This window comes from Chionomys nivalis, chromosome 4 (genome assembly GCF_950005125.1).
Source record: "Chionomys nivalis chromosome 4, mChiNiv1.1, whole genome shotgun sequence".
In the NCBI taxonomy this organism is placed as follows: Eukaryota; Metazoa; Chordata; class Mammalia; order Rodentia; family Cricetidae; genus Chionomys; species Chionomys nivalis.
In genome coordinates, this window is record NC_080089.1 from 49,156,114 (window position 1) to 49,171,423 (window position 15,310).

Here is a 15,310-nt window from a genome sequence, read left to right on the forward strand (position 1 = left end):
ACAGTGAAGCTCAAAACACCGCAGTTCTTTGAAGCATTGTACTTCACAATTATCCCTGTGTACTAATGATATTTTCCATGACTGGGACACAGTGCCTGACAGAAGCAACCTAAGGGAAGAAGAGTTTATGTGGACTCTCACAGTTCCAGGGGATTTTAGTTCATCATAGCAGACAGCAACATCAGCACTGGTGGTGGATATGCCCTTCAATGTTTGCCCAGTGGCTTGTGGACTCCAGCCAAGCTTCACCTCCCAAAGATTTCACAGCCTCCCTCAAACCACCAGTTGAAGACCAAATATTCAAACACACGAGCCTGTGGGAGACATTTTACATTCCATGTCTAATACCATACCAGGAATTGAAGAATAAAAATGGTTAGATTTCTACTGAATTAAGTCTTTAAAGAAACTCATTCCATTCTCCTCCTGAGAGAAGTCATGAACAAGTAAAAATCTAATTTTATATATATATCACAACCTGGGCTCTAGGTTTTTCAGTCCATGTTCCATTGGCAAGGAATAAACAAAAGCCATACTAATACGGGAAACACTGGAATAGCCATAATAGGTGTTGGCCAATGTCAAGCAGTCTTAGAAGGTCGTAGCCACGCCAGCCACACACTGAGTGAACCTTTCTTGTGTGACAGAATATCAAACAGTAGCTTTCAATGACTTCTTTTCCTGAAAATGACAGCCAACTGTTGCTCTGAGACAATTCAAGGATGAATTAATAGTGTTCTTTCTACAGGCTGCCCAACCCCAGGAGATGCCAATGATGAAAAGAGACATGACACTCTGAACATGGGAGGAAAAACAAAACCGCATAGGCCAACAGCATAGACAGAAATGCTATCGCCTTCGTGAGAGGTCAGGATTCATGAAGATGAGAGATTGAAACACAAGCTGCTATAGCTTGCCTACGTGTCAGAGTGTCTCATTATGAGCTAAAGCCTTCGAGATGCTGTCCAGTTGCCCTTCTCATACCCAGGGATAAAAGAAGCCAGCCATCCAGAGGAGACCATGTGAAAAGTAAAGAAGAAAATTGCCTTTTCCAGCTGAAATACTGGACCAGGGTTCCTCTCTGGTTGCTCTCTTAAACACAAGTACCTCCCTCTGTGTGTGTGTGTGTGTGTGTGTGTGTCTGTCTGTCTGTCTGTCTGTGTATGTTTGTTTGTGTGCACATGTGTGTACGGGTTTTCATGTACATGTCCATGTACCTGTTTGTGTATGTCTGTGTGTGGAGGCTAGAAGACAATTTTGGTATTGCTTCTCATGTGTTTTATAACCTTTTTCTTGAGTCAAGGCTGCTTAGTGAAGTAGAGTTCTCCACATAAACTACCTGGCTAGCCAATAAGCCCCAAGGATCTGCCTATCTCTGCCTCTAGGATTAAAAGCACATGCCACTGCTGCTGCCACCACCAACCACCACCACCACCACCGCTGTTTTTCTTGCTTTTTAATTATGAATTCTGGTGCCTGAATTCAGGTCCTCATGCTCTCTAAGCAACTGCTTGCCAACTGGGCCAACTCCCCAGCTCTGTATAACTCTGATTGAGCAGCAAGATTCAGTGAACATAATGGCAATGATTACCACTGTTATAATTGCTTTGTTGTAGTTTTTGAACATCTTCAAACTTAGAGCCTAAGATAGACAGCCTCCAAAGGGAGCAACTTGGGGAAGAGGAAAGTTTTGGACGTGGGTACCACTCACTATGTTTAAGACTATAATGTAAGTTTGTCATATTGCTTTTAGAATAAACAATTTATCTACAGAATTCTGGAAAGAAACTGGATGGATGACAGTCTTAAGATGGACAGGTGATCATCATGTTACCTAGGATTCATTATGGAAGTCGGTCTTCATTTTTTTTTTTAAAGATTTATTTATTTATTATGTATACAATATTCTGGCTGCATGTGTGCCTATACGCCAGAAGAGGGCACCAGATCTGATTACAGATGGCTGTGAGCCACCACGTGGTTGCTGGGAATTGAACTCAGGACCTCTGGAAGGAAAGTCAGTGCTCTTAACCTCTGAGCCATCTCTCCAGCCCGGAAGTCGGTCTTCAATATGACTCCAAATATCTTAGCCTTCTTATTCCTTGTATCATACATACTGTATCATTCTAGAGAGGGCTGTCTTGTGTGCTCATGTGTCATGTCCAGGGCTAGGTAATAGAAGACACTGTTATCTCTTACATGAGGGAAGACAGCTGCCCCCTCATGAGGACACTCATTCTGCCCTATGGAGAAGTTTATGTGCAAAGAAACAGAATCTCTGCCATCAGGACCAGTTTCCAAACTGTGGCTATAACATTTTGGCAGTGGATGCAGGTTCTCCAGCCCTAACTAAGTTCAGACAACTGAAACCTCATAAGGAATCCTGAGCCAGAGCAGCACAGCCAAACTGCTCCCAACTTCCTGGCACCCAGAAACTGTGAGAGATTAAAACACGAGTTACCAGCAGCTATAATTATCTACACAAGACCTGTGTAAGATCAAGCCAATTTTCCAGCATGGATGGGGAAGGAGTTCACAAGCCCCACCTCCAGGGAAGGAACTATTGACAATTCTCTTTAAGGATAGGTTTCTTTAAGATTCTTTGTAGGTTGACAATGCTCCAGTTGATGCGTCTATGCCTATGCACTATTTGATATCAGTGGAATATATATTTCGGAAAAAAACATGACATTTAGGAGGAGTTTGGGGGGGATGAGGAAACTGGAAGGGAAAGTAGGGGAGAATATGATTGAAATAGGTGGTGCACATGTGTGAAATTCTCAAAGGGTAATTTTTAAATATTATATGTGTATGAAAACCATATGAATTGTTATTTACAGCTGTGAAGTTTTCAGCCATGTTGCTACACAGTAGTAGATGACTAAACCAATAGAGACAGAAAGCGAGTCACAAGCAAGACACACGAGATGTGGGATAAGGAGGAAATGGCTAAGCAAGTGGCTTGTGAGTTGTAGGAAGACCCCACCAGACACACTAGCTATAAATAATAAAGTGGGGGCCTGCATGGGATTCTAATGAAACATGAAGCGAGCAGAATGTAAGGCGAAACAATTGCTGTGGAGTAGACAAACCATGGTCATTTCACCTCTGGAATGCAATCTCTGTCACCCCCAAACCAGCTACCTATAGTGGACATCCATATGGCTTCATTTTGGTCCAATATGCTCTGTCCAAGAAATTGATATAACATCCCTGTATGTCAGGAAAGGAAATTGGCAAGCAGTAACTGTCTAATCATACATTTTCTGGCAATGTTGACCTCCCTGCCAAAGGTCAACCATGTGCTTTGTCCAGGGCACCGTCTGGGCCTCAGACCTTCTTGCCTCAGCAGGAAGAGCAGATGCAGCAGACAGGAGGGAGATGGATAGGTTTGTGGAGCCTAGGATTCAAGGAGTGTGGTCCCTCCACCTGCTCAAACTCGTCCTAAGTGAGTTAGCCCACCTGCCCTTCTCTCGTTGGCCCTGCTGTGTGTTTTCAACAGATGTGGTGAGCTTTGATTTGGTCCGTGAGCCATTCTCTTCTAAAACCCAGGAAGTCGCTTGCTTAGTATAGAACTAACAAGCCACCTGCCACCGCACATGACAGGGGCCTTAGGAAAGTTACATCACTACCCTGGGTATCAGGTTTCTTCCTTTTGTTAAAAAAAAAAAAAAAGTGCCTAGTGGCTGACTGTCCAGCAGACCTGCAGCACACACCAGGACTCAAGAGAAAACACAATCACGTGCCAGGCACAAACATCCCAAAACTGTTTTCCCTGCCCTTGGGTCAGCCTGCACCTGTAAATGATCTATTCAAAGTCATACACCTGCCTTCCAGAATTCTTACGAACTAATAACATTTCTGAAAGCATCTACCAGAGGCTCTGGTGCATGACCAACGTCAGGCAATAGTTCATTTTAAATGCCTTCCTTCCCTACAAACATTCGAGCAGCTGACTCTTTGCTATCATCTCCAAAATGTAGGCAGTTCCTCTATTCCCTTCAACTCGGGGCACTCCCTCAGCAACTCCCAACTTCCTATTCCTTTAAAGGTCAGAGCTTCCATCCTTTATGGGGGAATTGCTGCTCAGGCAGGGAGAAACCAAATGACTTTAATTTACCCTAAGACACAAATGACTAACAATAGAGCCTTGCTCAGAGAGGAAGTTTTTATAGGGAGGAGGAAGTGCGAGCAAAAGGCCGTGTTCAGAAAAAGAGCACCCAGAGGTAGAAGGAGAAAGGCCTCCACAGGAAAACCTTGATGCAAAACAGAATCTGAACATTTGGAGATCCCAGGACTGACCCAGATAGCTTACTGTCTTAGCAATACCTGCCATCTTGGAAACATCTCTTGGAGAGTCTCTATCTCAGGAAGCTATCTTCTTGCTGAAGATGGAAATCCTCAAGGGTTCCAAACTCAACACGCAAATGTGAAGCTTGTAGCTGGGCATGGTGGTGCAAACCTCTAATCACAAAACCTAGAGTTGCTTCAACTCAACTTCGAGGTCAAGCTAAGCCTGAGTGTGACTCAAAAAAATAAATAAATAAAAGAAGAGTTTGCATTGCATCCTATCAAACACAGTCCTGATAAATTCAGTGGTATATCCATCAGGATTTTCTCTCAGGATTTAGTCCCACCCACCACCCCACAAGGGGCCCCACAGGTGAGACCTACTCCACCTTGACCAAAGGTCAGAGAGTTGGAGCTTATTCTCACTCTTTCAAAATTGTTGACAACAGGTTGGCTACAAACAAGATATCCTGACCTAGGGTGTGATTTCTTGGTCTTTTGGACACTAAGATGGCCCATAGAGGTGGATCCACTCCACGCTGACCAAAGGCCAGAGAATTCAAGCCTATTCCTGCTCCTTTATTTTAAAACAGGAGGTTTGACATAGGGAGTGGCTGCCTACAGGATACTGTCTAGGGTGTATTCACTACATATCCTGCCAAAAACACCAGCATATATTAAACTCAGGAAATAGTGGCTCAATGGCTCAAATATTGAAGCAAGTAATTGCTATGGTTGCCCTTTGTGTCATGTTAAAGCAGTCATTTGCCTTCTTCCCCCACTTATGTATTGGCTATAAAAGCATGTGGAAAATAAATGCAGGTGGATTCAGTATTCAGTATTCACTGGGCTGCCCTCCTGGTACTCCTCTATGTCTCTGTGTTTCTTTCATATCTCTGTTCCTCCTATCCAACATTTCTAACCCACATGCCCCTGCCCTGGAATGTACAAACTCGTTGTGCCTGGACCATGACAAATGTCACTCTAACATGTGGCTCACGACAGATGTCACCCCAACATGTGAACTATAACATCCCCCTTCACCTTAACTTAAAGATTCTCCTTCATCGCAGGACTAGGGAAGGAGTTTGTGTTTTTTTTTTTTTTTTTTTTTAACTCAAACCAATAGGAACACTGTACTGAAGGTTTCCAAGGTGGAATCCCACAGCTGCAGAACAGTCTGGGGACAGAGGGTGACGGCAGTAACAGAAACACACCAAGTTAAGAGTTGATGAAAGTTTGGAGCCCTTGACTGTTTGTTGACACAGAGGCTTGCTATATAGCTCAGACTGCCCTGGAATTCACAACCCTCCCCCTCAGCCTCCATGCTGGGTGCTGGGATTGCATGTGTGTACACCTCCATGAGAGTCAAAAGTTTTGATTTCACAACAGAACTGGACACCATGTTAAGTCTGGCCCTGAACAAGTGATGGGAGGTCCCTGAGTGTTACCAGGGCACTTGAAGAATAATTTACCTGGAAGCTAGTGGAGCTTACACCTCCCCGGTCCTCGACTCAGAGGAAAGTGATCTGAGTTTCCCCAGTTGGAGCCATTTTGCAAGTGCGTGATTCATCCTGCGTCACTCTAAATCAATATTGTCTTTGTTGTCTAATATTATACTTGGAATCTTGACTTCGTTTTCTTATAGCTTCTATTCCTCCAGAGTTGTACAAATTCCAAACCTTATAAAACCTGGTCCGTCCGCTCAAGGTCCTCAGAGGGTTGTTCAATTAATAGATTAAATGAAGTGGATACTAAAAATGTGATTGGTTCACAGAAAGCCAAGCATTGTTGGCAACAAAGACTTATGAGTCTGACTGGGTTCCCTCCTTGCTAACCCAGGTTAAAGGTGGGTCCCAAGACGGACTATGAACCTGACTCAGAGAATGCTCTTCAGCTAGGCCCCCGCTGGCTAGCCTGGACCAGAATCCTTAGTAACATTATTCCCTGGATAAGCATCCAACTGAGCTTCCCGGGAGGCCCAGGCCTAGTATTACTGTTGACAAGAAGCAGATTCTCCTTCTCTAAACCACTGTTTATATTTTAGCCAAGTGTCCTATATAAATCTCAGATCCAACCTCCAGACTCTGGCTGCTAGAGACATGACCAAGACCAACAAGAAAATAGCCTAATAAGGAGTTTATACAAGAGTTGGGGTATCTCTATGTAGAAGACTAACTCTGGGAGCACGACTCCACACAAGCCTACTGTAAGAGTCCAATACTGGAGGACAGGATAGTCTTGAAAGCAGCTTCAGGGGAAATCAGAGAAACATGGCTCAAACCAGGGTGTGTGTGTCGGGGGGGGGGGGGCAGGACTGTGAAATACACAGTCAGTTCAAGTAAGGTTCAGAAAACATCCCGAAACCTGGCTCCATAGTGCTAGGAAATAATGTAGATTTGACCTCAGTTCAAATCACTCCTCAGTATGAGTCCATTGCCTCCCCCCTACCCCTTGCTCCCTCCCTCCCTCCTTCCCTTCATCCGTCCCTCTTTCTTTTTCCTTTTTATAAGGAAAATGCTACACAACTTTGTAATGGCTTTGTGGTTCCATAAATTAATATTAGGGTTTGGTTCCGAGCTCAGCGCAGTTGTGTGGTGAAGTGTGGTTTGGGGCTCATGCCTGGATGAGGTCCCTGACTGGAAGGTCTGGACGTCTGCGGAGCGATAGCTAGAAATGGCTCAGAAGAAGCCTATTGCCTGGAGGAGGCGGCGGCAGCTGAATGAGTTCATGCTGTGCCGACTCCCGAATTCTCCAACCACCAATTCGGGGTTGGGTGCCACTGTTTCGTTTTTGCCATAATCTTGCATAGTCTAGCCCAGAGTAGCTGTTATTTTTAAATAATAATTAGAAAGAGTGAAAGTAATCTTTGGGGAATGCGGGAGGAGAGAAAGTATCTTTATATTTAGACATTCTGGACTTGATTATAAATTCTGGAGTGTGGCCACTCTGCTGGGAATTGCTTCTCTAGGCAACACCTCCCTACATGATTAACTGACTACTGCCATCTAGTGGATTTGGAGGCCTTTGCTGCTCTTACGCCTAACAGAGGCTATTACATGCATTGATCTTAAGAGAAACCATACTTAATTAGGCCAGCAGATTTTAGGGTAGCCCACAGGTGGGATTAAGGTTCAGTCACCTTCAGATATTTCCCCATGCAATGTCTCTGCCTTGGCATCAATTAAGCAAGAAAAAGAAGAAGAAGAAAAGAAGGGGAAGAAAGAGAAGGAGGAGGAGGAGAGAGAGAGAGAGAGAGAGAGAGAGAGAGAGAGAGAGAGAGAAAGAGAGAGAGAGAGAGAGAGAGAGAGAGAGAGAGAGAGAAATGTCAGTGCTTTTGGGTCATCACTGGGAGTCTATTTGGCAACCAAACCAAAATCACCATTTACTGTGGATCACAGTTCTGCCTATCTACTCCAGCTTCCCATTGAGTCTTGCAGGGGGTCATTTGAGACCTTAGGCATGACCAGAGTGACCGGAAGAAGCCCTTACATGGGAGAAAGAAATCAGAGTCAATGTAGCCATTTTCAAATGAACTGTGTCATTCTACCAAAAAGCCCCATGTCTCAGCCTCCAGGCACTAGAAGCAAAGACTTTTTTTTTTTTACAGCGGTGGTGGGGGTATGGGGGGGGGGGGGATAAAAGTAGCCTGGGTACATGAACTCCAGAACTTCAGCTATGGCAAAACTCAGGATCACCTGGAGTGGTTGTTCTGAAGGTAGATACATAAATATTCAGAGAAAGAACATATCAAAGAATTGTAGGTCTGGACTCTTCAGGGAGCTTAAGAAAGAAATCATATAAGCAACAGTAAGGCTAGGCAAGAGTGCAGCTTTAGTTATTGAGATGGAAAAGATGCTTGGCAGGACCTCATATATCTCAATATAAAACCACACAGACTGCACCTACTCAAAACCTCCCAGTGAATGTCACAAAGACTTGCTTTTCAGCTACTGTGTGGTCCTTTGCTCAGCCTTGAAATCAGCTTTGCCACAACCCAGTGAGGCTGAGCCGTTTCTGTCTAACCTGGAGCAGGAGCTGTTCGCCCCATCCCCCACCACCTCACCCCAGGCCTCAGTTCTCTCATCTGGAAAATGAAGGGTCTGTCTAATTAGCCCTCCAAACACTTCCACATGAAGCCGTGTACTCTAAAGTTTTGCTCAAGTTTTGGCAAAAGATCCAGGTCTGAGGGACTGAACCCTGGATCTTTTACTGCTTCTCAGGGCGCCTCCTGAGAAGCACGTCATACAGAAAATGAGACCATTTTACTTGACTATGAACTTGAACAGCCACGGGGTGAATTGTGTTATCATGATTGCTCTGCGGTAGACCTAGTGGAAAAACAGTATACTGAGTTTCTTCCTGCCTTTAAGTCACCATGTGACCTTAGCAGGTCATTTATTCGCTGACACTGGCTTTCCACAGCTAAAACAAAAGGCCCACAGTAGCTTTTATCTCATCTTCTTTTTAAAGAGCAGGGGAAAGTATGAACAGAGAGAAATGCTGCCTTGAAAAATGCATTATGACTGGGCATGTTGGGAGCACACACGTACAATCCAAGCACTCAGGAAGCTGAGGCAAAGATTGTGAGTTCAAGGCCAGTCTGAGATATACTGCAAAACCATCTTTACCAAAAAAAAAAAAAAAAAAAAAAAAAAAGGAAAACTGGGGCTGGAAGGATATTCTGCAGGCAGCAGTGTTTACTTCATAAGCATGAGGATTTGAGTTCAAATCCCTGGCTGTCATGTAAAAAAGCCAGTTAGGTACATGTGCCTGTGACCTTAGTATTGGAGTGGACAGGAAGAAACAGGCAAATTCAGGGAGTTTACTGGGTCAATCAGTCTAGTCAAAATGGCAGGCCTTTGGTTCAGTGTGAGACTGTCTCAGTGAAATGAGGCAAACAGCAGCAGAAGAAACTCACATATCATGTGCAGGTACCACATACATCCAACTCACACTATACATGCCTTCAACATGCATATAACACACCACACCCACGCGCACAACCACACACACACACATTCAGAGCGAGTCTTTCTTTATGTTTCAATTAGGTTGAACCTATTTAACATCACAAATCTCTTCCAAATGACACCTATCAAAAGCCAAAACAGATCCAAGTCTGAAAAACCACAGATGGCTTCTAGAAGAAAAAAAAATAATAATAATAAATTAGGTCATCGGTGATAAACCAGTCGCCTTAAAGAACAGGAAGGCTGTGACCCTTCTTCAGTCTGTTTCTTTCGGTCCTTGGAGTTGGGTGGCTGCAGCCGGAGCCCCATGTGGAGATGAGGAAGCCCGGAAGTCCCCGGCATGCTTCTTCTCTATGGCTGCTAATAAGAGGAGCAGACCTTCTCTCTGCCCTGATCTCATCTCTCCTCTCTCACTGTCAGCCTCTCCGTGAAAGAGCTGTGGACATCACACTACAGGACGTGATCCATAACCGTCAATAACATTGGTGTCGTCTGATGCTCTCACTCTATCACATTAATTGCTTTCCTCTCTACACTTTATTTTAAGGTGAACATTAATTGATTCCCAACTGTAATCACAATTATGGTGAGTTACCCTGATTAATGGAAGATGTGATTAATAGGTAGGAGGTACAACTGTTTCTTCTTACCCAGGAAGGGATGATATATGTTTCAGCTCCATGGTAGATTGCATTTCCCCAAGAGTCTGGGGCTGATGTTCGGCTGTCAGTTACCAAACCCCATTGTTGCTTCTGCCAAGTTGAGTGGAGTGAATCCTACCCCGTCTGGCCTGTTTCTCCCTGCCCATTGACCCTCAAGCTTGCATAGGGAACTCTCCTGTTCCAGACCCCTCTATTCCAGGAAGAAACGGAGTTGTTAACCTGTTCCCTCCCAGTTCTGAATTCTGAAGCCTGAGTCCTGGTATGGTTAAGACGAGCAAGGCAATGGATAAAATACCACATGTTTCAGGCCATATCGGGGAAGGGCATCAAAGCAGGCAAAAGAAAACACGATTGTTCAATTGCGTTTAACATCATCCTCAGTACCAAGCCGTGTTTAAAAGGGAGAATGGACCAATGAAGTTTCTTGCCTTCTGTTGTGAGCATTTACTGTCCCAGAGCATGAGAAATCTCTATCTCACTGTATTTTTAGACTCCATTCTACCTCTACCCAGCTTCACCTTGAAGACGACCCCCCTTGCTAACCCTCTCATCGTGTCTGAGCTCACCTATCCTGTGTTCTGCTTTGTATCTAGGCGGAAGACCAGAGGATGAGGAAGAGACGCTCCCTAGGAGCCACGTGACAGCATCCTTGCTTTCTCTGAATGACTCCTTTCTCCTCAGTCAGACATCCTTCCCAGACTCCTCTCCAGGCAGCACCCCAGTCCATCTTGCCACAAATGTGCTATCAGTTATTCACCTGTGAATCCCTGGACTTGTCTGTGCAGGAGACGCTAGAAATGAGTGAGACGCCTCTTCCTTGAACCTGTGCTGCCCGGTGGAGGGAAGCTGTCTGTACTCATCTGGGGTGGTTGCGGGGCTCCTGTGAGCATGTCCAGGGGGAGTTCCCATTTACAAGACATGCTCATGTTTAGAATTGTTTTCCAGGGACAGAAAGCCTTTGGGTCTGCCACATGTCTAATAAAAGCCCGTTCATCTTCTAGGGCTTTGCTTAAACATGTGGTCTACCTGACCTGGGTGCCCTCTGTCCAGGGTCAACAAGCTCTTCTACCACAGATGAGGAAGTTACCAGGACCCTACAGCTTCACGAAGGCATGAAGTTTGTAACTGTCCCAATATAACAAGCAGTGGGGCTCCAGCCCCCAGTCCACACCCCAGCCCTGGTCCCTGGCCCAGAACTAACTTCACCTTTAGGGAGTCTTTTTCCTTCCCCAAAGGCTCTGCCCTTAGCCGGCCATGCCTCTGGCTGAATCAGGCTCGGGCACATTGGTTCCTCCAGAGAAATGCTGGGGTGCTCAGTGCAATCCGCTCTCACACTGTGAGCACGAATCTAATAATGTGAGCCCTGGACGTGACCTCAGCGTCCTCCCTTTTTAAGAAGTCTTCCATCACCCTCAGCGGCCTGTGTTGTTGTTTTGTAGATTTTACTGATTAGCTTATTGAGACAAAGACAGTTTGGCATTTCCCACATGGTAGGACACACCCTCACCAATGCAGTAAGGATTCCCCAGTCGTGTGTGGTATGTGTGCGTGTGCGTGTGTGTGGTGTGTGTGTGTGGTGTGTGTGTGTGTGGTGTGTGTGTTGTGTGTGTGGTGTGTATTGTGGTGTGTGTGGTGTGTATGTGTGGTGTGTGTGTGTGGTGTGTGTGTGGTGCGTTTGCGTGTGTGTGGTGTGTGTGTGGTGTGTGTGGTGTGTGTGTGTGTGTGGTGTGTGTGCGTGCGTGTACGTGTGTGGTGTGTGTGTGTGTGGTGTGTGTGTGGTGTGTGTGTGTGTGGTGTGTGTGTGTGGTGTGTGTGTGTGTGTGGTGTGTGTGTGTGGTGTGTGTGTGGTGTGTGGTGTGTGTGGTGTGTGTGTGGTGTGTGTGTGTGTTGTTGTCATCGTCGTCGCCATTGTCGTCCTCCCTCCCACGCCTCCTCCCTTGAGGACTGCAAACAGGCCTTCTCTATTTAGCCCAATCCTTGCCAGTACTTCTTGGATCGTGATCCATGCCTGTGTTTCACCAGGACCTTCTCTTCTCCTTTCACACCTGATCATCCACAGACTCTCTTGCAGTAAAGCTTCACAAACAAATTTGAATACCAGAATGTCCCGTTTCTCCACTTTACCGCTGCCTCCCATGTCCTACCTCTAGACCAGCCATTAATTAAGCTGTGAGTTTCATGAGAACATGGACTTTTTCTTTGTTTTCCCTTGCCTACCCTGTCTGCCTGAGATTCAAACTCAGGCTCTTTCACTGACTGGCCTTGAAACCTTGGGCAAATTACTTATCTTTCCTGAGCTTCCGTTCCTTGTCCATAAAAGATAGACAAAAACTATAGTGCTCTCAGAAAATTATTGGTTAGATTGAATGAAACGAAGTATGTGTTTGGCAGAGCTGCTAAGTTTTCTGGCTAGAGTACCACCACATAGTGTTATTTTATTAGGTATTAGGTGGTCTGATACTAAACAGGACTGTACTCCTCCAGCATAGTAAAAGTTACCATCATGTGTGGAGTAGCACTGGGCTCACCCCACCTTTCAGCCACAATCACCGATACCAGTATTCAAATGCCTTCTGGTGGATATGCATACCAAAACTGTACTTACATGTGAGTCACGGAAACTGCTTTGTCTCCATCAAGAGCCCACACTTTGCTCACACATGTCAGTTTAATTCCAGCATCGTCCATTGTCAGGATCTGTGGTCGCTGAGTCTCCCATCAGCCTCAGGGCCTTGCTGCTCTTAATTGGTTCACTTCCAAAATAGCTCAGCCCTTCCAGGCAGAAGAAGCTGCAGGCTAGGTCCTGACGGACAGAAAAGAGATACGTGTGGGCATGGGTATATGTAAATATTTAACGACCTCAGAAGAAATGAAGCTCGGAGCTATGGATGCATGCTCAGAAGATTATGTTACAAGCTGGGGCCATCAGCAAAGAGCCTAGCTCTGAAGCTGCCACCAAGATTGAAGGCACATGTTCTAGTCAACCGATTTTGTTCAGCAAGAGACTATCAAAATTGTGCCCTGTCTTGTTCCAGTAGAACTATGCAGCAGTGTGTCACCTTTGTCATTGCCGTCACAGAATACCTGGCAGAAACTATTTAAATGGGGACGGTTTTATTTTGGCTTGTGGTTTCTAAGAGTTTAGTCCATGGTCTCTTGGGAAGGACATTTTGGTGGCTGGGTGGCACATGATAAAGAGAAATTTTTTTTTATATTTTAACCAGAAACAGAGAAAAATAAGTAAAACAGAAAGTAACCAGCTAAGATATAGCTCCCAAAGTCCCACCTACCAGTAACCTGCTTCCCCAACTAGATCCCATCTCCCGCCTTTGACTATCTTTAGATAACGTCACCTTAGTGTGAATCCATCAAGGACTTAATCCAAATTCATTAATTTGGAGCCCCCATAAAATCTAATTATTTTTGAAAATGCTATCAGGGACACACCCAGAGGTGTTCCTTATTCCAATCAGGTTGACAATAAAATCAATAAAATTGATCATCACAAACAAAATACCCATAGCCCCCCGAGATTTCTTCTCAGCTAACTGGCACCAGCTGTGGTCAGGTGATCTGGGACTCAGTTTGCCATTCCACGTGTCCTATCTCTGTAAACCCATGGGCTACTCTAAGAATGTCTCCCACATGGACATAACAGAGAGGAAAAGTCTAAGCCTAGTCACGCCACGCTGCTTTGTCATAATTAGTAATATCCTATTGACTCAAACAGGAAGATGGCCAAGGTTTGACTTAAAGGGCAGGAAGGTATAGTCTATCTGCTACAAAACAAACTAACACAGAGATGATAAGATGATGCGGGGTGGGGCGGGGGGACCCTGATGCAGTCTACTTCATGTTCTAAACTGCTATCCATGGCAAAACATCTAAGCCGTTTAGTCAGTCAATCAAAACTAAAGTTGGCATAGCAATGTGAGTGTGGCCATTGTTGCTTGTACATTCTCTGGAGCAAGTCTGACCAAGAAGCCAGACAAGAACTCAGGTGGCTGTTTGGATTCACTCCTGGGATCTCCGGCTGTGTATCAGTAGTAATATTTAGGGTATGCCTTCAGGTTCCCAGAAAATGAGGTGCTGCCTTTATTAAAACCATCTACCTTATCCTTTCTAGTATTTAGTCATCTTAAATGTTCTTTGTTTTTAAGATTTTATTTATGTTTTTATTTCTGTGCTTGTGTGTGTGCGCATGAGTTTGTGTGTACCATGTGTGTGCAGATGCCCAAAGAGACCAGAAGAGAGCATTGGATCCCCTAGAACTATTGTAACTTGCTTGTTTTGAGCTGTCCACTGTGGGTTCTGGGAACAGAAGTGAACCAGGGTCCTCTGCAAGAGCAATAAGCATCCTTCACTGCTGAGATCTCTCCAGCTAGCTCCTTGGTATTCTTAATTATGAATTTGGGGGCTTGGGTTTCTGAGAGTATGAGCAACATGTTAGACAAAGAGTCCATAGTTTTTTTAGATCATCAGAAAAGCCAATAATGAAAAGGAGGGATATTATTCTGCACTTCTACCAAAAGAGCAAAAGAGTTTCAGAAATAAAAATCGTATCTGGAATCTCAGTTGGAGTCTAGAATAACTCACTGAAGAGAGTTTCTGGACCCTAATAAAGTGGTGGCCCTGTTGCCAATGGCCACCTTTCTTTCAACGTATCTAAGTAACATTATCCTATTTCCTTCTGGAAAGTCTGTGGATGATAGTAAGAAACTGAAAAGGATTCCTATAATACCATGGTCATCACATTAAAATATAGATAATATAATAATAGAGCCAGCTCAAATTCTAGTTATGTTTAGTGTTATTTAGAAAATGTTGATTGGCTCACAAAAGGCCTCCCTCTGGCTGTGTGCTTTGGGTCCCTGTCGTTGTCCATGTCCATCAACAGTTTCACCAATTAAAAACAAAAAACAAACAAACAAAAAAACCTCAGAAGGCAGGCTAATCAAGTAGCTGACACCATTCACAGTGGGTCAATGAAAACAAGCACAAAACTCGGTTTTAAGTAATGAATGAGTTTAAACACAGTCACAAAGTCTCCAGTTCAGATCCTGGAAAATACCTTGGGCTTCGGAGGGGAGGAACCTCGGAAGGATTACAGCAGCGGCTCCAGTTGTTAATAGACCATCAGACACATTGGCATGAGCAACGGTTTCCAGGCCAGAAAAGTCAGTGTCCCACTAGATACAAAGTCGTTTCAGCCAACGGCCGCATCATCCCAGCAATGGCCAGGAACAGCTTCCCTTTCTTTCCTGAAATCCCACCTTAAGGTCTAACTTAAGGTCTAAGTCAGGCTTTAACAAATAAGCACTTCATTCATCCCACAAGCACTACCTTAGTATTCATACCAGGCCAGGCACGCTTGTGACTACCTCG